General features: G+C 41.6%; 1 protein-coding gene and 1 non-coding gene across 3 annotated transcripts in view; both read right to left on the bottom strand.

Annotated features, from left to right (window-relative positions):
• Positions 1 to 24,803, bottom strand: part of JAZF1 (JAZF zinc finger 1) — a 346,283-nt gene that overhangs the window by 260,443 nt on the left and 61,037 nt on the right. The window lies entirely within an intron of this gene.
• LOC114677146 (U6 spliceosomal RNA) lies at positions 24,057 to 24,163 on the bottom strand. Its single transcript, XR_003728455.2, has one exon. It is a non-coding gene; the product is annotated as a U6 spliceosomal RNA (small nuclear RNA).

Raw genomic sequence — 24,803 nt, 5'->3', positions numbered from 1 at the left:
GGTCCCACAGCTGGCAAGGGGCAGGACAGAAACCAAAGGACTGACTCGCCAAACATCAGCAGTCTCCTTTCCAGCCCCAGCACGTCTCTCCAGGGCTGCTCGCTTCTGCCTGTCCACTCTGTAGCACAAAAAGCCTGGAGAGCCTTGGCCTGGCCTGGGTTTCTGTCCTGACATACCAGCTAACTTGTCTGTGACCCTACACACATTAATAAGTTCTGTCTCCAAACTGTCATCTGCTGAAAAGCAGCCACCTATCTTATAGGAATGTCATGGGGGAAGAAGGAACCCAGTAGGCACCCAGGACTTGAAAATTTCTGGCAGAAGGAACATGGGCAAGCAGACCCGAAGCTTCTCCTTCCAGGCAAGAGCACCCGCTTCACCACCATTTATTCATGTTTTGCTTATGGTGCTTTTTAAAAATTATTATTTTTTTAATGTTTTTGCCAGCTCAGTCCCACCCTGTGGCCAGAGGGGACCAAGGGCCGAGCTGTGCCTCCTCATGATGTTTTAACAATGCCCTCTTTGCTCCACTGCCCTCAATCGTCGTACCAAAGCCCCCTTAGTAAGACGGCAAGGAGGAAACACACAGAAATATATCTGGAGTCCCAGCAAGAAGCTCCATCCAGAAAAACTGGCACCCCAGAGAGAGGCACAGTCTCTACTCTGTGTTTTGGCTTATGCGATACCCACATTTACCCCAAGGTTGTGCCATCTCCAAATTTGAGAAGCTCCCACAGCACCAAAGCCAAACTACTTTCAAGGCTCTACGCAACCTATCCCATCTTATTCCCACAAGTCTTCAGTTTCATCCCAGCCCATCTCTTCACTCTCCATCAAGAGCACCACGATCATTCTACGTATTTGTTCACTCTCTCGGGCCTCCTAGGCAAGCCCTATATTAGTCCATTTTTATACGGCTATGAAGAACTGCCTGAGACTGGGTAATTTATAAAGGAAAGAGGTTTAACTGTCTCACAGTTCAGCATGATTGAGGAAGCCTCAGGAAACTTACGATCATGGCGGATGCAGGGAGGAAGGAGAAGTGCCAAGAGAAGCAGGAGGAGCCCCTACAAAACCATCGGATCTTATGAGAACTCACTCACTATCATGTGAACAGCATGGGGGAACCACCCCCATGATTCAATTACCTACAGCTGGTCTCACCTGTGACACATGGGGATTATGGAGATTATAATTCAAGATGAGATTTGGGTGGGGACACAAACCCTAACCATATCAAGCCCCTTCCTCAAGGAGTTCTCTGGCTTTCTGCTCATCTTCAGCCCACCTGTCCTTCTAGCAGAGCCTCTGCTGCCTTCCAACAGGTAATCATGGTCCCCTCCTCTGAACCTCAAATCCCTGTGAGATCCTAAGAGGGCATCAGTCAGCTTAGGTTGCCATAACAGAACACCACAGCCAGGGTAGCCTGAACAACAGAAGCAATTCTGGAGGGCAGAAGTCCCAGATCAAGGCACCACCAGGACTGTTCGGCTGAGGCCTTGCTTCCTGTCTCATAGGCTGGCCCTCTTGCTGTGTCTTCACATGGCTGAGACAGAGAGCTCTGGTGCTCCTCCTCTTCTTATACTGGCACTAGCCTTTATCAGGCCCCAACCACATGACCTCGTTTAACCTTCGTCATCTCTTCAAAGCCTCCATCTCCAAATACCCTGGGGGTTAGGGCTTCAACATATGAAATTTGGGGAGACACAAACATCCCATAACAGCAAGGGTGGCGTGAGACAGAAGACACTAAAAGGGAGAGGGATAAGCAGAACTGAGAGGGAGGCCACTGAAGAGAGAAGGGGGAGGCAGGACCTCTGTCTGCTCTTGAAGTTGGAAAAAAGAAGAATGAAGGGAACAAGAGGGCCAGAGGGTAGGGTTGTCTGAGGAGTTCTGTGGTGAGGAAAAAATTATGAGTAAAAGGCAACACTTTTGGTTATAAAGCACAATAAGCTATGACAAGAAGCGGTCCTTTGGTGTTAACTCTCTGAAGGTTAACTTGACTGGACCATATAAATCGGAAATGACCTTTCCCTTGTCATAAAAATAACTGAAACCCTTATAGACATAATGAAAAACGTACTATCCACTATTGAGCAAGGAAAAACATCTATCATCAAATTAAATATTTTGTCTTTTAAGTGCATGAGCAAAATAATTTACATAAGAACTACAATTTTCACATAATCATTCATGCATGCTGATAGGCAATTCAAGGAAAAATTCATAAAACAGAACTGTAGCTCAAATCTGTTCTGAACAATTTATCTTTTTACTAGAAGATGGCCAATAAAAGACTATTTTTTAACTTTTTCATTTGCAATTTTTTTTTTTTTTTTTTTTTTTTAATTCTCAAATTGCATCTATGTCTCAAATAAAGTAATGTGAACATTCTACCTCTGGGGTGTGGAAAAGCAGCCATGGCTGCTGGATGGCCGTGGGAGGCTGACTGCAAATGAAACACTGGCTTACACTGCCCTCTGCTGGTATACTGACCACATTTCAAGTTCCTTCGTTTACAAAGTTGCCAAAAGACGTTCAGTATTTTGAACCAGCAAATTCAAGCCTAATTACTAAAAACAGGTTGTGGAAAATATTACCAAGTGGCGTAAATGCCATCTGCACCACATCAGGCACACATTCCTAATGAAAAGGGCACATGTGCAGAAAGAGATGGTGCCAAATCACATCTGCTAACCTAATATAAAGGGTTTTTAACTAACTCTTTAAAATATGCATTAAGTTCACAATAACGCCTTTAAATCACCCCCCTCCTTTCCCACTCAACCCCTGCCATGCCAACCAACTTTTCAGAAAACAAATAAATATTGCAAAAAATTAAATCTTGGCTCCCACCACTGCATTTGGGCCTCTGTTTAAATCAGCTCGGCAATAAATAACTGCATGTTACCACAGTTTACAAAATTCATTTTCTAAGTACAGACTTTTTTTTTTTAATCTAGATGCTGCTAATTTGCCAGAATGTTGCTGGAAAACATGCCATTTGTTTAAACACACACAACATCAGCCTCCATTAAAATGATTACAGCATCATTCAAAAGTCTGAAGCATTTATTAGGTGTCTCTAATTCCACAGAGCCTTTTACTAAGCCCTGTATAAATGGGTTAAGCCAAATTCCTGCCTGAGAGCTTATTTCCTAAAATAGATGAAGTCACACACATTGACACAATAGAACAACACAGGTACACTAAGTTAAGTGAATGTACCTACATTGTGTTCTGAAGCAAGAAATGGGAGAGTTGTAGGAGCCGGATATATAAAGGGTGGGGTAAGAAGAAATCACAGCTGTCTACGAATCAGCCAGCAAGTCCTTTAGGAGGAGGTGGGATTTCAGGTAGCTGAATGAAGGGGAAGCTTCGGGGAGCTAGAAAGAAAGGTGGCAGCCACAGGACTGCTAGAGTCTGGGAGGTCATTTGCATGTAGAAATGGGATGACAGGAAAGAGGTAAATCTTGGAAATGCCATGACTCCCAGCAGCCACACAGCAGCTTGCTTTAACCAAGCCCAGAACACTACGCTCTTCTGCACAGGGGTGCCCAGCTCCAGGCTACTCATTAAATTCTCAAAACTATTCCATAACATAGCTATTATTATTAAATCCCAAGTTTTACACATGATGAAACTGAAGCACACAAAACAGAACATTTTGTCTCTAGACCCCAAAAACCTTAAGCTTGCTGCTATGGACTGAATGTCTGTGTCCCCTTAAATTCCTATGTTGAATCTGTAATCCACAATGTGATGATATTTGGAGTGAAGCCTTTGGGAGATGATCAGATCATGAGGGTCTCTGGATGGGATTAGTGTCCTCATAAGAAGAGAAACCAGAGAGCTTTTCTTCCCCCCTCTCTCTCCCTGACACATGTGGACACAGCGAGAAGACAGCTATCCACAAACCAGGTAGCAGGCCCTTACCAGGAACTGAATCAGCCAGCACCTTGATCTCAGATTCCCCAGTCTCCAGAACTGTGGGAAATAAATGTTTGTGTGTAAGCCAAACAGTCTATAATATTTCGTTGTAGCAGTATTTCGTTGTAGCAGCCCAACCTAAGACACTTCCTGAGTGCAGGGACCAGGTACGTCTTCCTCATCTTTATGTCTTTAGTATCTAGCACCTTTAGTGCCTGGCATATAGGAGGTATACAGCGACCACCAGGAGGCATTACTAAACAAATACCACGCAATCATAATCTCCCCAATAGAATGTAAATCTGGTTCAGAATGGAACATTATTCACTTTTTATTTCAGAGTCTCCTTTACCTAAAGTACAACTAGATTCTAGTTCCTTTGAACTCTGGGATGCCTCACAATGTGTCCCACTGAGGATAAATGAATGCTAGACTCACAATGAAACATTTGATGGTAAGAGATGATTAGTAATGATGACGGTAATGGTAACCGCTAACACTGACTGTACTGACAACATGTTGGGCATTGTGCTAAGCATATCATGCACAACATTTCATCTAACCATCAGGAAAACACTCCGAGGACAGAACTATGACCATCCTCCAGTGCAACAAGAAAGTCCATAAAGGGAGGTCCACTAGTCATACCCAACTCCTACTCTGGGATTATTCCTAAAACAAAGCAAAATGTTCTGAATTAAATGTCCTCTCTCTCGGGCCATGATAGGCATCCATGAGCTACTCTACCTTTTCCTAATAAGCAGCAGGGCAAAGTCAGCACTAGGACTGAGGGATGCCAGCACCACTTTCTTGGGACTTTCTGTTATTGTTGACCTGTTAGCCAATGTGACTTAGAATAACGTGGAGATTATTTGCAGTATGGAATGGAAACCTTCCTCTTCTTTTCAAAGAGGAAAGTATACTTTGTTCAAATGTCCAGTATCTTGTCTCTTATGATGACAGTTGGCCACATCTCCATCCCCAAATTCCAATGCTCTTTAGCATTTGGTACTTATTTCTTAAATGTGTATTCAGTCTGACTAAAAGAAATTATATGAAATTTTCATTGTCTATTCATAACTTCCAGCAAGACTAAAAAGCATTTTTTTTTATAGCTAATAAATTCCAGCTTAGAAAAGTTAAAACTTCCACGCTTTGGAATTTCACCAACATGGGGGAGAGGAGTATGCAAGATGGAACAGCTTTTTAACTTTTTTTTTTTTTGAAATGGAGTTTCACTCTTGTTACCCAGGTTGGAGTGCAATGGAGCTATCCTGGCTCATTGCAACTTTCGCCTCCTGGGTTCCAGCGATTCTCCTGCCTCAGCCTCCCAAGTAGCTGAGATTACAGGCATGCACTACCATGCCTGGCTAATTTTGTATTTTTAGTATAGATGGGATTTCTCCATGTTGGTCAGGCTAGTCTCGAACTCCCGACCTCAGGTGATCCGCCCACCTCAGCCTCCCAAAGTGCTGGGATTACAGGCATGAGCCACCATGCCTGGCCTTTTTAACATATTTTTAAAAGCTAACCAGTGACAAAAAAAGAACTAATGAACAAGAAGGGGTCCTCACTTTCCTACAAAAGGATATGGCCTTTTAGTCTCCAAGATTTCAGTGCTTGGAGCTCCACTTGGCCTGCCTCAACACTAGGAACAGCCAAGAGAAGTTTCTGTGCTCACTAAGAGAAGAGAGATGCACTAAACATCGTGTTCTTTTTAATGGTTCTGATTATATATATCCAAGTACTTAAAGTCAAGTTTTTGAAAGATGCTTGCTTTCTTCTGTTAATTAGTCTAAAATCTAGTATTGGAAGGAAGAATCGTGGACAGTGTGTTCCACACCCCCAAATTTATTAGAAAGGACAAAGCGGAAAGTTCCGAGGAGAGGGTGGGGAGAGAAACCCATCAGCCTTAATAAATGAGAGTAATACTTCTGTTCATAAATCAAGTTCAAAATAAACTATAAACCAGGATTTCTAAACCAATACATAAGAGCATTTTTATAAACCACAATCCTTACATGAACTCTGGGTTTTAGATTAGCATCTCTCTGAGCTTGCCTAAAACTTGTATAAAGTAAATCATTCCAAATCCAAATCAAAAAAGTTTTATTTTTCAAACTATTGATTGTTCAGGTAGAACATATGTATATATAATAACAAGATATAACCCCTATTAAATGATGAGGTCTCCATTTTACCAGCAGGGAGAGGTACTTTCAGATGGATGGAATTACATCTCAGACAACTTCTCAATGCTTAGGGTGATTCTGCAAGCTTAATTTATGGTCCTGTAAGTTAAGGCTCTATGAGCAACATGATTAGTGTCCTACAAAATGGCTCAGTTTAACTTAACCCATCACAGAAGTGCCTTCACACTCTGATCACTCTAGACCCAAACTTAAAGAAGTATAAGAAAGGAAAAGAAAACAGAATTACAAGACCACCATCCATATGCACTGCTTTAAAAATGTGCCGAAATTCTGAGAAGCAAAGGTGTGTCTGGAAAAGAATCCAGAGAATAGCTGGACTAAGTCTGTGGTAGGTGGACATGGGGCCACCAAGAAACAGGTTTGAGGCATCTGTGCATCTACACTGTATTTTGTATTGGGTTAAAAACTGGGGAAAAAACAAAACAAAACTTTAGGCAGCACTCATCCACTCTGGATAAAGAATAAACTCTCCATCTAACAGTGAGCTGGTGACAGGACTTATTTACAGATCATGTCATCTAAGCACCTGAAAAGATAAAAATATCATAGTGATTTTTATGAAGTTTACATTTTCAGAATTGCTTTGAAGCATGTTTAGTGACTTAATGACATAAGCATTCCTTCGGCATTCCAGATAACAATAGAGGCATTGGAAATACAGGAGGAACTCTTTTTTTATCCTCATCGTGCCACATTAATTTTGTAAATAACACAACTGTGACTTCAAACACAATTAATCTGATATTTCTGCCACTACAGCTTTTCAACGTTTGAGCTCTTGCTGTATACCACTTATTAAACACACCTCTATCACAGATACACAGTTATACTATGTGTTATATATTATTTATTACATATACTATGTTATATATTGATTCTACTGTAAGAATATCTGAGAAGACTAGGGTGCCCAAAAAGGGCTGAAAGGGAATCACAGAAGATTCTGACACATTTACAGTTTTGGCCAGTCATGGTGGCTCATGCCTGTAATTCTAGCACTTTGGGAGGCTGAGGTAGGAGGATTGCTTGAGGCCAGAAGTTTGAGACCAGACTGGACAACATAATGAGACTCATTTCTACCAAAAAAAAAAAAAAAAAAAAAAAAAAGGCTGGCATGGTAATGCATGCCTGTAGTCCCAGCTACCTGGGAGGCTGTGGAGGGAGGATCGCTTGAACCCAAGAGGTTGAGGCTGCAGTGAGCCATGATCCTGCCACTGAACTCCAGTTTGGGTGATAGAGCAAGACTCTGTTTCAAAAAAAACAAAAACAAAATAAAATTTAAGCCAATTTTAAGTGTGTGCTTGGTGTATTTGAGAATCTGTAAAAAAAAAAAAAATACATATTTAACTGCTTGAGGGAAATTCCTTTTTTTTTTTTTCTTAGCTCAAAACGGATCAATATGACAGGGGATGCTTTTAGATGTATTTTTAACAGAATACAGCTAGAAGGATAAAATGCTAATTTTCTATGCATTGTCTTATGAACCACAGAGGAATAAATGGTGCCTCATCAGACACGTCTCAGTGATGGAACTGGGGAGTGGTGCCACCCTGGGTGGGAGGCAGGGCACCAACAACCCTTCCCAGCCTGTGCCACCACCCTGATTGCCCAGAACCCCCGAGGGACAATGCAGAGGCAGGCAGCTGGAGGGACAGCTTAGCTTGGGCTCAAATCTGAAACACAGAAAGAGATAAGAGAGGACCAAATCCATCCCTGCTCCAGCATTTGCTGCAAGGTAACCACAGGCAAATGTCTTTATCTCTTAGGGCGCTTGCTGCAAAAGTGGAAACAGTAACAGCTACACCTCACAGAACTATGGTGAGAATTAAAAGACATATTGTGAATAAAATGCCTGGCAATCGCGCCCAGCGCATGCTTAAGGCTCAGTGAATAGAAACGATTCCCGTTAAGTATCACTCTCTGACTTCTGGGTTTGTTCTCATTGGCAATCCCTAGGTTATTTCTTATCACCATGTCCTTGCAAACCATATCATAAATATCTAGGCACTATTTGAGAAAAAAAATACAACAATGTATACTTATACATTGTTGGTGAAAAAGGGTATATAATATTTAGCATAAAATCATTTTTTGAAAAAAATGTCTACATAGGTGGTTGGAAAAAAGTCTGAAAGGACATATACTGATTTGTAAGCATGGTAGATTCTGAGTGGTATAACTACAATCAACAGCTTTGGCTTTCCTTTTGCTTCTCTGGTTTTCTAATTTTTCTATAGTAAGCATACATTCCATAGTTACATAAAAATATGAGAAATCAAAATTTTCATACATACTAAAAAACAAAATCAGAAGATACTGCTGCTAAAGTATCAGGACTAGTACAAACACAATACCACCTCCAATGCAAAAGCACACGATGACATAAAACAGCACTCAGAGGTCAAGCACAGCCAGAGGACTCTCATGGCAGAGAGAAAGTGAACTTGACCTTGAGCCCTAACCCAGCTATTTCCCAGCCACAGCCCTCGGGGAGTCATTTATCTTAGGCCTCAGCTTATGACCAATTGATGTATCCATTTTTGCCCCAGTGGCAACACTTGCTAGATATGACCAGTCCCTTCTCCTTGGAACACTGCCTTGGCTTCCAGGTCACTCCCTCCTGGCTTTTCCTTCCACCTCGGTGGTCCCTCCTTGGTCTCCTTTACTGGTTCCTGGATCCCATCCAGTCTATTGTTTTAATGCCCACCAATCCCAAATGCATATCTTCAGTCCTGACCTCTCTCCTGAATTCCAGACTTGAATATCCAAAACTGCATGGTGGTACTTACCTATAGTTCCAGCTATTTAGGTGGCTGAGGTGGGAGGATCACTTGAGGCCAGCGGTTTGAGGCTGTAGTGTACTATGATTGTGCCTCTGAAAAGCCACTGCACTCCAGCCGGGAAGCAGAGCGAGATCCATCTCTAAAATATTTTTTTTTTAATTGCCCACTGAAGATTATCATTTGGCATCTAATAGGCATCTCAAACTTAACCTGGCCAAAACAGAGATCCTGATTTCCACCTTCCTCCAAAACTTCCTCCAGCCAGTCACCCTCATCTTAGCGAATGCCAACCAAATCCTTCCAGTTGTTCAGGTCAAACACTCTGCATTCATCCTTGGTTTCTTTCTTTCTCTCATACCCAAACCAAACCTGTTGACCTTACCTCTAAAATCTACCCAGAACTCTAGCACTTCCCACCACCTTCACAAGTACCACCTGCACCAGGACCACCATCTTGTTACTGGACTATTGCAATCCCCCTTTAATCAGCCTTCCTTCTTCCATCCTTGTCCCCTCCAGTCTACTCAAGACACTGCAGCCAGAGTCACACTATTAAAGCACCCATTCATCCATCCTGTCACTCCTCTTCTCAAAGCCTCACTGGCTCCCCATCTCCCAGAGTAAATGCCTCAAGCACACACTGGCCTATGTGGGTGCCCACTACCTTATCTCCCCCTGCCCTCTTTCTCACTCACTCCAGCCCCACTGGCCTCCCTGCAGTTCCTCCAGCACACCGGGCAGGCTCCCACCTCGGGGCCCCAATCTGAGCTGTTCCCTCTACTTAGAATGCTATTCTCCCAGTTGGCCACCTTCCCACTTCCTGCAGGTCATTACTCAAATGTCTTCTCCCCAGGGCAACTCCCCGGCCACCCTAGGTAGTACTGTGACAACCCCACACTCTCCTCTCCACTTTCCTTGTCTTACTTTTCTCCATGGCAGTTTCATTTCCCAACATAACTTTTGTTTCACTCACTTCATTTATTTGTGGTCTGTCTCCCTACAGCTAACACATAAATTCCACAAAAACAGGATTTCTTTATTGTTTTGTTCCCAATTGTATCCTTTGTACCTAGGACAGGGCCTGGCAAATACTAGGCACTCAATAAATATTTACCGAATAAACAAATAGGATTTAACAGCCTGCCCTTGTCTGAGTTATATAAGAAGCCCACAAAATAAGGAATGTAAACATAACTACTTAATAATTTGTCACTTAAACATGTGGATAGTGTTATTATTATCACTGTTGTATTGAAGATGTGTCCCAGTTCTGCCACATGTGGCCTTAATTAGTCATGCTTGACCTGTGATTCCCCACCTCCCTCCTACTTAATTTATTTCAGTACCAAGGCTGGTAACTGAGAATTCCTACAACACTAGGATTCTGGAAAGTATTAGGTTTGCAGACCCACTCAATAAATTAAATAATTATCTGAATCTTCCCATTTTTGTCTCCCATGGGGAAGGATAAGGGGAGATTAAAACATTGAATGTGATCGCTGAAGAGTGCAAACAGTGCCTATTCTTTCTTGACTGTGCATCAGAAATAGTATACCACTGAACCTAAGGCAGCTCAGGGTAGAAGACTCTGCCCTTGACTTTTGCTTAGCCCTCATGAAACAACCATGTCTCACCCGAGGTGGATTTCTGTGTGACCTCTCGCAATAGACAACAGCTTGGGTTCAGCTCCAAGATCTTCATCTGGAAACCAAGAGTATTTAAAATATGCTAGTAACTCTAGGAGATACAGAAAACTGCACGTTAGGTTATGACAGGCCCAGATTTTTTTTAGAGACACCAAACAGAAATGATACAGAGTTAAAAAACAAACAAGAACTCTCCTCTAAATGCCAAAGTCTCTTGGCCAGTAGAAAACTCTACTTGAAGACAATTTTGCTGACCCATATTCCATCTTGGTTAGAAATGGTTGTTTGGAACTCTTCTCCGTAAGTTCAAAAGAACCATAGCCCTTTCGAGGTCAATAACAGTACTTTTTACTTACAAAACTAACACTTAGTTACCGCAGATAAACTGCAAAGCATTGTGAATCCTGGTGAGGAAGGTAATTAATCTAATTGAGCTGAACACATAATGGTTTTCGAGTGGATAAAACTGCATCTTGGGACACCTGAGCCCAGCAGCAATGCCTGCCCTATTTCAGGAATGCGCAGAGTTGACAGGAAGGCAGTTGTATTGAGTTCACCTTTCAGTTTGACAAAAGGATTTCCGTCGTCACACCCTAGGGCTCCTTTAGAAAGAAGCAACTTATAAAATTCTATCCTGTAAAATACCCTAATATCAAAGTGGGAAACTGACTGATTTAAGACTTAATCAGCTTAATTTGTAAGATTTTGCCTGTCAGCAACATACCAAGCTTGACTTGCTCCTCTCACCTCATTACATGGAGACTGCGTTACCCCAGAAGCAAGAGGAAGAGTCCACCGGAAAGAATTACACAAGCGGCTACAGAAAAAGCTTTCATTTCTCACTTTATGTAAGTGACTCAATGAGCACACAGCATCTCATCCTCATCAACCGTGGCTTCTTTCTTCGTTAAAAGTAAACCAAACAGACAAAAAGCTATTTTGCATTTGGACTCTCTTTCAGGAGTAACAACATATTCCCAAGAAAAAATGAGGTAGCATGGGAAACTGCTTTAAGGATGACACGCTGGCAAGCTCACGACCGCTTCTGCTAGGATCCAAGCATATGTGGAGGTTTTCAGTAGGTAACAAGAACAACCTTCACCGTGAATGCTGTCTTACAGTTTACTTCAGCGTTTAAAACGCTTTATTTATGATAGCAAAACTAGAGAACATAAATGCATCCGTATCAGACCAAAGGATTACAAATAAATCCCCTAGTATTGCTGATGTGGCATTTTTCCTTCCGAAGAGCGATGGTTTTTCTTTTCACTTGCTTTTGGTGTTGGTTTAACTCCACATTGGGTTTGATATTCTCATAACACACAAGTCAGGAAATCTGGAGTTAATGTTCCAATAGCCACTCTCCCAACAACCTCTGACGCAGACGTGCACCTGGCTTGCTGAGCAGCAACGTCCTGATTACCGCATGTCATCATTTCAATAAATAGAACTCAAGTGTTACAAGACAACACCGAGTTCCAGGGAGACACAGGATCTGACACATGTTAATACCTCATTATACATCCAAGCCTTCTGCCAAGCAGAAGAAACACAGGATCACCTTCTAACATAAACATTACCGGCCTTTCTTGCTATAGGGATCAAGTCCAGTATATTTTTCATTCACCACATGGTTATTTCCCTCCACTGTAAAGGAGATGCAGTGAATAAAAGCTATGTTAGGAGGGCAATATGCTTGAGATTTTCAAACAAACCAGTGAGGCAGATCACTTATGGTTTTCATACCAAGCATACCTCTGAAGACTGCATATAAATACTCCTTTCAGCTGTGAGCACCATGCACCCCGATATGAAATACTGTACTCTATATATAAGCAAGAGACACAGCATTCCACTGACTCAGGAAACACAGGTCCAGACTTTCATACTTTCATCTTCCATGCAGGCCCCATGGTCTAGTGGGCTAGCACAAGGCTGGAACTGGAGGAATCTGAGAGTTAGTTACAGGACTGCCTAGTTCCTGACGGATTTTGAGTTCAGGAAAATTATGTAAATTATAACTTGGTTCTTTATTTCTGGAAGAGGGAACAAAGTGACTACAAATTCCTAATTGCAGCAGAATCATCTAAACTTTGATGACTCAAGTTACCAACATCGAATTAATCTGCCACCTGATTGTCCCAGTTTGACAGGTGTGCTTTATATTTGTCCCTCAAACACCAGCCATTCCACAAACATCCCACTAGAGTATGTTTCCAGCACTTAGTGAGTGAAGTATCTTGAAGGTATTTCTCATCATGGGCAGAGTTTTACAACCAGTCTCTTGAAGCATTTTTGTGTATTTCAAAAACCACGACCTACTACAGAAACGTTAGCGCATACAGTAGCTGTGACAAGTCACCTGTGGAGAATACAACCAGGAGCAGTGTCCACCTTGGTATCAGCTGTACTTTACTAATGTGCTCTGGGGGACTGAGAATGTTTTTGGTGCCTGTACTCACTGTACTTCTCCCTCCAAACTGATGAAACCTAAACTGGAGATGTGTTTCAAGACATACAGTATGAAATAGCCAGGAATATAGGGATCTAGTGTCTCCACTGGCTTCAACTTCTCAAGCCAAAAATTACCGTGTAGCTATCTAAGCCAGAGGCCACCATGGCAGACCAACAGAAACAAGGCAAAATTAAGTGAAACGTAGTCAGCCCAAGGCACATACACAAAAAGAGGACATGAGGACCTCACAGGTTACAACATTATCCAAACAAAATGCCATTCAATAGTGGTTCAAAGGAAAGAATAAACAGAGACACCATTTCCGTTGTTAGACACACATATCTAATGTAGTTTACTGCCAGAGAACACATACAGAGTTCCACTTTACAGACCCTATGATGGACCTAAAGCATTTTCACAGAGATGACTTATTAAACTAAAATAAATGGTGGCCCACAAATGAAACCAGAGACATAAGCATGAAGGCTTAGATCCAGCATCGCACCCAGGCATACCTCACTTCCCTGAGCTCAGAAGGCATTTGCTCCACCAGATCTAAAGCAGTGAGCTCCCAGGTCCCAGAGGCCCACTGATCAGACCTGGGGGGTGGGATGCAGTAACTCTCTTCTTCAGAGGACAGGCTTTTCCAGATGGTAGTGTGACAATACAACCTCAATTCTGCAACTGGTTCTCTGCACTATCTTTATTGTGCCCACTGATTCACTCAACAAATATTTCCTCAGCCCTTGCTCTGCCAGGTGCTGGACTCAGCAATACTTTTTCCTAGTCGAGACAGTCATATCCAGGCCCAGTTAATGCCCTGATTGGATTAACCTTCCAACCTCTCTTCACGCTCACCTTTCCAGCAATGCCAAATTCATTCAGTCCCCAAGGTCACTGGCATCCTAGTTTCAAATGAGGAGCCTCGTCATGGTGCTCCTATTATTATTATTATTATTAATTTTTTTTTTTTTGAGACGGAGTCTCGCTCTGTCACCCAGGCTGGAGTGCAGTGGCCAGATCTCAGCTCACTGCAAGCTCCGCCTCCCATGTTTTACGCCATTCTCCTGCCTCAGCCTCCCGAGTAGCTGGGACTACAGGCACCCGCCACCTTGCCCGGCTAGTTTTTTTGTATTTTTTAGTAGAGACGGGGTTTCACCGTGTTAGCCAGGATGGTCTCGATCTCCTGACCTCGTGATCCACCCGTCTCGGCCTCCCAAAGTGCTGGGATTACAGGCTTGAGCCACCGCACCCGGCCGGTGCTCCTATTATTACATTTTGGTGGCAGGATAGCCCCTGCCCTTAGTTTCCAAGCTCATCTCTCTATAATCAAAACGACTCACGTTGTCTTTACTCTTCCCTGTCAGTTCTCTCTGCTCCTCTAACATTCATTTGCTCAGTTTCTCATGGATCTGATCATCCCATGAGGCAGCCTGATCAAGGAGGGCCTGTCCTCTGTGGAGAAAATGAAACCCTTGTGCACTGTTGGCAGGAATGTAAACTGGTACAGCCACTATGGAAAAAACAGTATGGAGGTGCCTGAAAACATTAAAAACAGAACTACTGTGTGATCTAGCAACCCCACCTCTGGATAGATGCCCAAAGAACACAAAATCAGTATCTCAAAGAGATACCTGCACTCCCGTGTTCACTGAAGCATTATTCTCAATAGCTAAGCCATGGAAACAACCTAAATGTCCATCAATGGATAAACAGACTTTAAAAATTGTGGTATTCATACACAATGGAAATTATTCAGTCATAAATAAAGGAAACCTTGCCATTTGCAATAACATGAATGAACCTTGAGGGCATTATTCTAAATGAAAAAGTCAGACACAGAAAGACAAATACTGTATGATCTCACTTATATGTGGGAACTAAGAAAGTCAAACTCATAGAAACAGAGGGTAGGATTAGAATGGTGGTTGCCAGGGGCTGGGGGTGGATGGCTGGAGGAGGAATAGGAAGCCATTAGCTAAAGGATATAAACTTTCACTTATAAGACGAATAATTCTGGGGATGTAATTAAAAGCACAGTAACTATAGTTAACAATACTGTTTTATATACTTGAAAGCTGGTGAGAGGACTGGTCTTAAATATTTTCACCACACACGCAAAGTTAACTATGTGAGGTGATGGGTCAGTTAATTAGCTGTTTTGTGGTAATCATTCCACAATGTTGACATATATCAAAACATCACATCGTATATAGTAAATATATTCAATTTTAATTCATCAGTAATACCTCAATAAAGTGGGGGAAAATAAAATTGAAATAAAAAAATAATAATTTTTTAAACGGCCTATCCTTTTCCTTATTCAGGCAACTGATATGCCACATGCCTACATATTTCATCTGATAACCCATAAACGCTCTCTCAAGGTATATCAACCACCTGCCCAGGAAAAAACATCTGCAATAACAATAGTACTGAATACTGTAAAGCACTTCCAATTATACCATCTCAATCCATCCTCGACACTGTGAAATGCCTATTACCTAACTCATTTTACACACAAGGAAACTAAGGTTTGTACAAATTAACTAGTCCTAGATAATAGAGCTAGGGAATGGCTGAACTGGGACTCACGCTGTCAACAGGCTCCTAAATAAGGGTCCTTCTATCACCCACTCTGCCAATCCCTGTTCAGTATTTGCCATGAGAGACTGTGGGGATGGAGGGCACTCACCCTGCCTATCTCCTGAAGGCCAAACTGGGCCAACAAGTGAAGAGAGAATCAGCCAAGCCAAAAGAGACGGGCATATGAGGACTTGAATCCTAAACGGCCTAAGTGAATTTAAAAGAGTAGTAGTACCCAACGAGAATTTGTCAGAAAATAACTCAGAATGAAGCTTCAAAGGTTACATTACAAACCACACTAGATATTTTTTAAGGAACACTTGCACTTCACACACATTAATCAATAAAAATGAAAATATTCACCGGGCGTGGTGGCTTATGCCTGTAATCCCAGCACTTTGGGAGGCCGAGGCAAGCAGATCATGAGGTCAGGAGATCAAGACCACCCTCGCTAACATGGTGAAACCCTGTCTCTACTAAAAATACAAAAAAAAACCCTGTCTCTACTAAAACCCTTGGGAGGCTGAGGCAGGAGAATGGTGTGAATCCGGGAGGCGGAGCTTGCGGTGAGCCGAGATCACGCCACTGCACTCCAGTCTGGGGAAAACATTTATTTGACTGCTGCTGAAGAGTTAAAATCAAGAGGAAAAGAACCAACTGAAAAGAATTATAATTAGAAAGTTTAGGCCGGGCATGGTGGCTCACACCTGTAATCCCAGCACTTTGGGAGGCCAAGGTGGGCAGATCACCTAACATCAGGAATTCGAGACCAGCCTGCCCAACACGATGAAACCCCATTTCTAATAAAAATACAAAAATCAGCTGGCTGTGGTGGTGTGTGCCTGTAATCTCAGCTACTTGGGAGGCTGAGGCAGGAGAATCACTTGAACTTGGGAGGCTGAGGTTGCAGCAAGCCGAGATCACACCATTGCACTCCAGCCTGGGTGACACAGAGCGAGGCTCCATCAAAAAAAAAAAAAAAAAAAGGAAAGAAAGGAAAGAAAGAAAGAATAAAAAAAATAAGCAAAACTTCCAGAAGTCTCAGACTAAGATGTTAGAGTTCAGTTACCAAGATGTGAATGGAACGGTGCTTTCTGCCTCAGGGTCCTGAAGACTAAGACGTGGTGATGTGCCTACATGGCTGGCCACAGGGTAGCATGATATCTCAGTCACCTAAAATCACACTCATAACCCAGGAGCCTTGCCTGGGAGGGACTTCTAATTCCATCCAAAAGTCTTGTTCTCCTCTTATTTTTGTGAAGATAGCAGTAAAAATTACCACTGGTAATACATTTAAAATTAAAAAGTAGGATGAGGGAAAATGCTTGCAATCTGGTCAACAAGAGGGACAAACAACCCTGAATTTCTGGCTTAGAGTTTCCTGAGGACTCTGCTACAGTAGACAACTAGATCTGGCTGAAGAAAAGTAAGGAATTCATAGTCAATCTTTGTCTATTTTATGCTTGATACAATCTGAGTATCAAAATATTCGTAGATAAAGGGATAGTCTGTTGTTTTCCTAGTTAGCAAAGCAATGCTAATCCAGTTAAGTTCAATAAATACTTCTTGCAAATCTACTGTAGGCTTGCCTGCATCCTTGTCAAATCTGGTTATAGGCATAGAAGTAACAAACAGAAAATATTCATTTGCTTCCATGTTTCTACTTTCTGGCCACTGGAGACATTTCTCTCTAGGGTTTTGTTTTATTAGGGTTCTGTTACATTTTATTTATGTGTTTCTTTGTTTATTAATTCATTTGGTGAGCTTTTTGTTGAGGAAGAACATGCAATAAAGGATTTTCCTTCAGTTTCATGGTAAAATATAAAATTAGACCTTTATAAAATATCATCGCTTTCTACCAAATGACAGCTATATCTTTGAATAAGTCACAAGGCTTCTTTGAGGAGGTTCCTCAGTAAAAGCGGGATAATAAAATCTGTGCTTTTCATCTTAAAGTGGTTTTCTGAAAGCCAAATCAAATGATGAATCCAAAAGTGCTCTGTAGGTATTAGAGGATATTGTTACTTATTATTAGCATAGATACCTATGGATCAGAAAACCTAGTAACAACAACAGTGTATTTACCTTCAGGAGACTTCCCAGGGGTGTGTGTGTGCATGCGGCATGCATGCATGTACAAGTGTGTGTGTGTGATCAGCAGAAGTAGGGTGGCTCTGTGCCTTGCAACCAGGATGGTAATTTCCCAGGTACAACTATATTTCTGCAAGCATCCGAGTTCAAGGAAGAAACAAGACTTGGGACAGCTATCATATGTCTGACCTAGAATTGTGTAGTATTATGGTGCTATCCCAACATCTAATTTTTAATCATCCCAACACTAGAGCTGTTTTTTCACTTTGCTGTTGTTTCCAGAGCTTGACTGGTGGCAAAGGATACTTGAAATATCCCAAACCTATGATTTTATGATCATGAGGTGTCTTCGCCTCTCCCCTGCTGGTGACAGATACTTGGCTGTCCCAGAGTTACTTAGAACAAGTACCACTGGGAAAGAACTTTCTGAAGAAACCTTAGTGGCCTCCAAATTGGCAACGGAAAGAAACCAAGTTAGTGGAGGGGAAGTCACTGACATAACAATGGAGGCCAGTTTCATTAGTTTCATTCACTGAAGCAAAACTTGGACCAGAAGACTCATTATTCAAACCAGATGCTGATTTTGTAACATCCATTTCAGTGATGAACTGTCTCCATTTTCTTTTTATTTTGAATATGCAATATTACAAAGCAGACAAATCACCACATTAATAAGGGCACACTTAAAGTTTGTAAAGTTGGTTTTAAAAAGAACTGAGTGTAGAAAATCTGTTTTCAAAAGTTTATTGCCAAAAGCATTTTTTAAAAAAATTTTAAATCATGTGACAAAAGAAATGCTATAATTGGTTTAAGATAAGATCAATTATGGGCAGCAATGAAATTACCTTTTAATGATAATTAGCCCCAAATCTTGATTACTGCCAGCTCGAATTATCTGGTCATAAGGCACACAAAGTACTGTGTTCAACTGTCTCAAACATGAACGAATGGTGGGCCTGCCCCAGGTTAGCAGTCAAATAAGATGGGAGGCAGGGGAGGAAGGGGAGCAAATGAGGCAGAGAAGGCTGACCGTACAGACCTCACGTGCTTAAGAGAAAGCAAACATTCATAAAAATTTGTATCAAGCACAAAACTCACTTTTAAAAACAGCCTGCTGATAAACTTCCTCTTAAAAATGATTATTCTATATCTCTTGTCAAAAGAATGACAAGGATCAGATCTCAACCCCAGAAAAAATAGCCTCTCCAGGGAGAAACTGAACCAGGTCGAGCTCAGGAGAATATGAAAGCAGAACACAGGGAATGGAGCCTGGAAAGAAGACCTGGGCCTCTGGACACAACCTCAAAGGGGAAATGGGAACCCGCCTCCAGTTCAGGGCATTCGGGGGTGACACAGCCTTGTTGCCCAACGTCCAGGTTCGTTCTCAGAGTCCGGCCTGGTGAATAGGTATCCTACAAATAAGGCAGCGTAACCTCTGGGGGCCCACTTCTGTTGCTTTATGGAGGCAGACTATAGCATTTAGAGATGGAAATGATCACCAGCCTCATTTTACAAACAGGACCAAGGAGGCAGAATGAATCCTCATGGGACTAACTAATGGCAAAGCCAGTTCTCTAACCCATGTGTCCTGACTCCTTTACCCAGCTGCTCCTGTCCTCTCTCTCTGGGCTGGCGGTGAGGCTCTGATCAGTTACTAACACTGGTGCTGAGGAGCACTCGCTCGCTCACCACAGTCTGCCCACTATGAAAGGACATGCTCCTCTCTGGCCTTGGGCGTTCTCACCTGGTTATTCAACACCAGATAGCTGCAAATAAAATCTGTATTCATATTGGAGCTATAAGTCCTATTTACCAAAACTTATATGGACCAGGCACAGTGCTAGGCTCCTGCATTCATTCACCTCTTGTAATGCCTATAACTTAGGATGCGTTTAAGCCTCATTTTACTCAATAATGAGGCTTAGAGACATGAAGTAACTTGCTAAGTCCACACCACTAGGTAGTGACAGTCCTAGGTTCAGACTGGTTTTTCTAGCCACTGAAGACACTCTACTTTCTACTACGCTACTAGCTCTCAAAATTTTGCTAAAGAAAGAGCTCCTCATTCAGCTGATTATGAGAGCTGCACAGGAAGCTTTACCTGATGAAAATAATTGGATCTCCATATAAGAAATAAATAGATTCTAAACAATGGTAATAATGCTTCTAAAATCTTGGGGGGTAAACACAGGCCCTTTCAGTTTACTTTGCTAAGGAGAGAAGTTTCTTGCAAAATTCGAATTTTTCCTTCCAAAAATCTTCGCTCCACATATCTTGGGTATTGTTTATTATTCTTCATTTCTCTTTAGAACAAAAGCTTAACGCAACAGAAGAGAAGAACAATGGGAATATTAACAGGCAAGAATAACTTTCCACAGAGGTGGTAACCGAAGTAAGATCCCACAGACCAGACTGTGGAGAACTTCATTATTCCAGCTCGCCGCCTCCTTGGAGCTGGCCATGTTCCACCGATGCTTTCACCTTCTGGCAACCACCTGCTACCTTTACCTTCTGCAAACGCAGGCACCTGGCCAGCCTGGAGAATTCTGCTCTCTGAACAGAACACAGATAATTCCCATCTTCCAGTCTGAACACAGCCCTGAAAACTAGAACTCACTGCAGGTTTGGTGCTACTGACAACTCTGCAGTTTGTAATCTTCTGCTTGCAGGGAGGCTGGCCTGTTCAAAGCTAGAACACTCCAAAGAGGCCTATTCTTAACCAAGGAAGGCTGACAGGTTGGAGCCTGCTTTCCTCAATATATAGATTAGACAAATAGAAGCATCATCAAGGCAAACCGGGCATGGTGTACTCTCAACCAAATACAACCAACTTCTTTTTAGGGTTTGTTTTTGTTTTTGTTTTACTTTTAGGGTTTATTTACTGGCAGTTTCAGGTCTGGAAATACAAAAAGGAACATGACATGGGTTCTGCCCTTGAGGTGCTCTCAGTCTGGTGAGGGAGACAATACCTTTCAAGGGACAACTGTGGTACTGAGGATGAGTGTGAGAACATAGAGGTCTACTAGATGCTATAAGAAAATGGGACAGGGGAACTAGGGATGCCTCATCAAAGAAGGGGCCACATGAACAGGGCATATAGATGAGTAGGAATTTTCTGGGCAACAAAATGGAGGCGAAAGAACATTCCAAACAGAAAGAACACTGTGTTCAGAGACTCAAATTTATCAAGAGGCCTGCAGTCCAGGGAGTAAAGAGAAGCAGCATTTGTATGTGCAGCGAAGTGGGGAATGGGTAAAGGAAGGATCTCAGAGACTATTTACAAAGGGTCTCTGTAGGCATGTAGGAGGCAAGAGGTTTTAAAGCAGTGAAATGACACATGTAGGTTTTGTTGTTGCTTTTAAGTAATTCTGGCAGACAAGCTGACTGTGGATAGGAGGCTACATCAGGGCTGCACAAGAGAAGTAAAATGCCAACCACAGGGCCAAGCCACATATGTAATTTTAAATTTCCTAGTAGCCACATTTAAGGTAAGAAAAGACAAGTGAAATTAATTTAATAATACGCTTTAACCCCTCAAACCCAAACTACTATCTTTCAACATGTAATCAAGAGTTTTAAAATTATAAATGAGATAGCTTACATTCTTTTTTTCATACTAAGTCTTCTAAATCAGGCACAGTACAGCACATCTCAATTTAGACTTGCCACATTTCAAGTGCTCAAAAGCCAGATGTGGCCAGTGACTACCATGACAGACAGCACAGCTGTAGATAAACCACTACAGCTAATATAAGACCCACTTAAGAGGCTGTAGTCAACAGTACCAACAAGAAATGATAAAGCTCTGGGAAGGTATTTCTGGCCCTTGGACATATGTCGAACTGGCACTGAAATACAACTGTAAAGACATGTAACTTATTTTTTGTTTTGAATAGGCAATACTTTATAGGCTTCAAATATAAAAATAATACAACAGAGTACACAAAGAAGAATATTGCCCCCTGCCTCTTCCTGCTCACCACATCCTTATCCACGCTATCCCGCACCCACCCACTCAAAGTAACCACTTTTATTGAGCTCCTTTTGTTTATCCTTTCAATGTTTCTTCATGTGGATTCAACCAGATATGACTATAGACTCATATTTTGTCTCCTTTCTACATCAAAGGGAGCATACTATATACGGTTCTATACTTTTTTTTCCCATTTAATAACATATCTTGGAGGTCTTTCCATATCAACGTATGAAGAGTTTCCATGCTCTCTTTAAAATGCTGCACAATATTCCATTGTAAAGGTGGATCATAGTTTATTTAACCAGTCTTTCACCAGTGGATACTTGAATTGCTTCCAGTCTTTTCTATTATAAACAATGGTCTAATGAGACACCTACTCTATAGGTCACTGCATACGTATTCAGACATATCTGCAGGAGAAATTGCCAAAGCTAGACTGCTGGGTCAAAGGGTAACTGTATTTGTAATCTTGATAGATGAAAACCGGCCGAACTGGACTTCATGAGGGTTATGCCATTCCGTACTCTCAGAAGTACAGTGCTGATGTTTCCACAATTGGTCAACAATGTCTAAGTGTCACACTGTAAAACTTTTGCCAATCGGAAAAAGTTAAAAGTGCTACTTCAGCACAGTTTAAGTTTGTGATTCTCTTATTATGCGTAAGGCTGAAGATCTTTTGGTAGATTTGAAAACAATGTATTTCTTTCTTTTTTTTTCTTTTTTTTTTTTTTTGAGACAGAGTCTCGCCCTGTCGCCCAGGCTGGAGTGCAATGGTGCGATCTTGGCTCACCGCAACTTCCACCTCCCCATTTCAAGCAATTCTCCTGCCTCAGCCTCCGGAGTAGCTGGGATTACAGGCACGTGCCACAGCGCCCGGCTAACTTTTTGTACCTTTAGTAGACACAGGGTTTCACCACGTTGGCCAGGCTGGTCTCGAACTTGAACTCCTGACCTCGTGATCCACCCGCCTCAGCCTTCCAAAGTGCTGGGATTACAGGCGTGAGCCACCACACCCGGCCAAGACAATGTATTTCTTATTCTGAGGATAATCTGTTCATAGCCTTTGCCTAGGCTATTGGTATTCCAATTCATTTTCTTTTTTCTTTTGAGACAGAGTCTCGCTCTGTTGCCCAAGCTGGAATGCAGTGGCATGATTTCAGCTCACTGCAACCTCCGCCTCCCAGGTTCAAGTGATTCTCCTGCCTCAGCCTCCCAAGTAGCTGGGATTACAGGCATGCACCACCATGCCCAGCTAATTTTTGTATTTTTAGTAGAGACAGGATTTCACCATGTTGTCCAGACTGGTCTCGAACTCCTGACCTTAGATGACCCACCCACCTTGGCCTTCAATGAATAAGAAAGTCATTTTCTTATTCATTTGTAGAAACTCTTTATATGAAGGTTAACTCTCCACTGCAAATAGTTTCTTCTCTGATTGTCATTTGAATTTGCTTATGGCATTTTTTTAATCAGGTAAAAATGCTTTATTTGAATTTAGTCAAATTTATCAATTTTTTTTTAATGGCTGCTGGATTTTGAGTCATGGTTAAAAAGTCCTTCTTACTTAAAGGTTATAAAGGAATGGCTTCTAGTTTCTCAGCATTTCATGCAGATACAAATATATATTTGTATATTGATATCCTTCTTAAAATATCATTTTTCACTTTTTTCTAACTGCGGTAGACTAGACATTTGCTGAATTGCCTTTCTGATTTCTCCTTCCTTTCTTTCTTTGTCATAACTCTGTTGAATATGATGCTGGTCATCATATAAAATTAATTGATGAGGTTGGAGTTTATCTGAATGGTATGAGATAATAGAACCAACTTCACCTTTCTCCAGAGATCTACCCACTTGGCCCAGTAAAAATCTCATCATTCCATGGGAAACACAATTTTAAATACTACTCTATTTGTGTGTAGACAGCAACCTAGATTTTTATAAACTCATGGTTCTAATTCTCTAGTCTAGACACTACAGAGGTAAATACAACCTATGTTATTCAGTTATTTATGGGAACTGCCAAGTTTCATGAAACTGCATTCATCACATCATCAACAGTATCTTTTGAGCAGATGCTTGACTTGAAGAGATATACAGACACAAACTGCCATTTAGAAGTTTACAACTGGGAGGTCGCTAAATTATTTTTCACAATTAATTTGTTTAAAAAGCAAGCAATACAACACAATTAAAGTCTGGCAAAACTCACAGAATTCTGGTTTACTCAAGTTTATTTTATATGAACACCAGTGCAGTATTAAAAAAAAAATTATAACAAAAATAGGACAGGGAAAACAGGCAAATCTGAAAATGTCTGGTCTACCTCAGCTGGAAAAGTAGTAAATGACATTTCTTTGAGTGTTTCATAAGGATAAAAATATAAAATGCTTCATAAATGTGTGTGTCATCCTTGCATAAGGGCCATGCTAATCTTCTCTGTATCTTTCCTATTTTTGCATATGTGCTGCCAAGCAGAGTACAAAAAGAATATTTTTGGCCGGGCACAGTGGCTCACACCTGTAATGCCAGCACTTTGGGAGGCCGAGGCAGGTGGATAACAAGGTCAAGAGTTCGAGACCAGCCTGGCCAATATGGTGAAACCCCGCCTCTACTAAAAATACAAAAATTAGCCTGGCATGGTGGTGGGCGCCTGTAGTCCCAGCTACTCAGGAGGCTGAGGCAGAAGAATCGCTTGAATCTGGGAGGCAGAGGTTGCAGTGGGCCAACATTGCGCCAGGGCAACAAAGTGAGACTCTGTCTCAAAAAAAAAACAAAAAAGGGAATTTTTTTTTAACAAGGATCTAACATTCCCAATTATTTCTATTTGAAAGTTTCTTGTAAACTGTAATTTTTAAAGTAAAAATGTGAAAGCTACAGTATTCTATGGCAAAAGACCTTGTATTTCATTACTAACTCTAATTTTCCATATTAACATTCTTCAAGTTTTTATTCAATCCATAATGTACACATTACCCTGTCATTTGAGGTTGTAAGATTAGTTGTTAGAGATCCATTCCTAAGAGAGTTTTACACACACACACACACACAAACACACAAAAATACACACACACACAGAGTCATGAGCAGCATATCCTTCAAAAACAGCAGGGGGATCTGTTC

Source organism: Macaca mulatta, chromosome 3, assembly GCF_049350105.2.
Source record: "Macaca mulatta isolate MMU2019108-1 chromosome 3, T2T-MMU8v2.0, whole genome shotgun sequence".
Taxonomy (NCBI): Eukaryota; Metazoa; Chordata; class Mammalia; order Primates; family Cercopithecidae; genus Macaca; species Macaca mulatta.
This window is presented reverse-complemented; position numbering and strand designations above follow the sequence as displayed.